Below are 2,500 nucleotides of genomic sequence, written 5' to 3' on the forward strand. Positions count from 1 at the left end.
GATTTATGTCGTTTCTAGCCTAGTGTTTTCCGATTTCATACTGTCTCTCCCTCCATCATTCCTCCCGTTTTTCATCTCCACTTTTTTCACAGCTTCTTCGGGTCAAAAACCCCCGAAAATGTTTGAATGGCAAACACCCTCCGGTACCCGACTGCTTTCTTTTCATCCATCCCACGCCGTGTCAAACAGCCCCCTCCTCCGCCAATCCTCGGCGTTTCTCCTTCGGGCTAACAATGAGTGGAACAGAGACAAACATTGGCCTCCAACTTCACGAGTCACTCACCAGTGCTGCGTTCCCGACGCTAAAGCAAATGGATCACTAGTTCGCTGGCCCCTTGCAAGGAAGAAGAAGAAGGAGAGAGAGAGAGAGAGAGAGAGAGAGAGAGAGAGAGAGAGAGAGAGAGATTTGATGGGTTTGACCTGTGGTTGAAAGCGGTTGGTCAGGGTTCAGAATGACGTTGATCCACTCTGGAAAATAATAAACCCCTTACGCGGCTGTCCAATGATCCTAACGTTTAAGAATGGTACTTAAATACATAAGGTAATTTTCTATTTTTTTATTTTAATTTACTTTTCGATTATATTCTGCTTTGTGTTTGTCTCAGGAAGGAATAATGAGTTTAGGTTCTTATCGGAGGTTTCAACAAGAAAACGTACTAATGCTTTGCTCAAAAGTTTTTCTTAGTATTCATGTATAAAAACTTTGTGCCGGAATTCCAACGTCTAAATCTCTGAAAATGCTGTAGCTAATCAAAAAATCCGCACATAGTAAGGATTTTCTGCTGTTTAACTGATTTCTAGGAAGATCTTCATGGGTCTCAAGCTACAATTCAGGGCCAATGTATTTTTGTGTTTTTCACATAAAATACTCCATTAACGTGCCTTTCAAAAACAGTTACATTTCAAGAACATATTACAAAACCCGGTTCCATTTCATATTGTACACGTTATTAAGTTTCTGTTACCACTTCTGTCAACAGACAATTTTCATGCAGTTCTGTTCTTTCCATTTCAGCACCTTTTCTTCGAAGCGGTTAAATTTGTTTCTGCCATTTTATATCATGCTACTACTATCGGTGTTACACAATTTTTTTTTAATTTATCCTAGCAGTTACTGGAATTCTTTCTCCGATCACCTACGGCTCTACCCTTCAAGTAAATAAAGTTACGAGAATATTCTAAAGTTTGTTCCTAAAGCTGACGAGTAAGAAAGGGCCACTATTTACAAATCCGTCAGTAAATCCGTCGGCTACATACACAACTTGAGGAAGCCTTTGCAAGTCAATTGTATAGACGATGAACTCATTATTTATCGTTTTTCAACTTCGTCTTGCTCACGTATTCAGTTGACTACTAATGGCAGGTTTTAAATAATTGTCCGAGAGTGTTCTTCCAAGATATTATTCACAGTAGGTTGTTCTTCATCAATGAACACTTAATAATGATTATGAGGCGCCGGGATAAGTATTTCAGCCTGTTAAGACAAATGAATAGAAAACGAAAAAGGAATCATATTGCTGGTAACATCTGTCGCTCTCTGCAACACACCATGAACTTCAGACCTAAATGCACGTAACAACAATTTTCAGGGAAGTTCGTCTTGTTATGTCTGCACATACACGTGAAATAACTGCAGGACTGTAGATAAATGAAATGAGAGATAACCTGTTTAACTAATATCTAAGGTGATAAGGTAGTTGTATAGAGTATCATTTCTTATTTAGCGTGTGTATGCTTTGGATATTCAAAACAATGCTCTGAAAAAAAAAGTCCAAAATGAGCAAAGGAGATATTGGTCATAAGTCAGACGTCTTAGTTAATGTCCTCCCATTTGGGTAGAGGATGAAGTATGAAAAGGCAAAGAAACGTGTGATGGAATATATCTCTTAGTGATCACAAAGGTCAATTAGCATGAGAGAGAGAGAGAGAGAGAGAGAGAGAGAGAGAGAGAGAGAGAGAGAGAGAGAGGTTGGCTTGGGAAAGATGATACTACTGGCTTATAATGCTTATAGGATTATCATTTACTGCAACAAAAAAATAACTAATCTGGTCCTGGAGAGATGGGAACGAAGCATCTCAACATGGAAAAATATCTGGTTGTCATGCCCAGTATGATACGAAATGATGACGGGATACATTAAATCACCCGTAGGGAGAACCGCGGAAGTACGAACGCCCCCTTCCCTACAGCCCAAGAGCAGGGGTCAGCGCCCTGAGATGTGTGCATACAAAAGGAGTCCCGCTCGGGGAGTCCTGGTAAACAGTCCCTCAAACAGACGTGGGAAGGTGGGGTGTTGTAAAGTGTAACAAAGAGTGACTGGCATTCCGCGGATCAGGACGTAAGAAGTGACTTAGTATCCTCGAGGTTGATCGATTTTCAGTTTTCAGGATTCAGTGGAAAACCGAGCTTTCTTTCGCACAAAACATGAAAAACTTGCAAGACGAGATGAGTTCAAGTACATTAAGTGTATAAAAAATGCTGGCACAGAACGCTTCAAGT

The 2,500-nt window shown here is 40.2% G+C and overlaps 1 protein-coding gene across 3 annotated transcripts in view; it reads left to right on the top strand.

Moving 5' to 3' along the window:
- Window positions 1–2,260: 2,260 nt before the first annotated feature.
- Window positions 2,261–2,500, top strand: part of LOC135211121 (extracellular matrix protein A-like) — a 22,926-nt gene continuing 22,686 nt past the window's right edge. The window contains exon 1 of one of the 3 annotated variants that reach the window (XM_064244232.1): window positions 2,261–2,339. The gene's annotated coding sequence lies outside the window, so the exon portion shown is untranslated. Of the gene's footprint in view, window positions 2,366–2,500 lie in introns of all 3 variants that reach the window. The other 2 variants (XM_064244234.1, XM_064244233.1) reach the window with 2 other exon arrangements.

The sequence above is a fragment of the Macrobrachium nipponense genome, chromosome 4 (genome assembly GCF_015104395.2).
Source record: "Macrobrachium nipponense isolate FS-2020 chromosome 4, ASM1510439v2, whole genome shotgun sequence".
In the NCBI taxonomy this organism is placed as follows: domain Eukaryota; kingdom Metazoa; phylum Arthropoda; class Malacostraca; order Decapoda; family Palaemonidae; genus Macrobrachium; species Macrobrachium nipponense.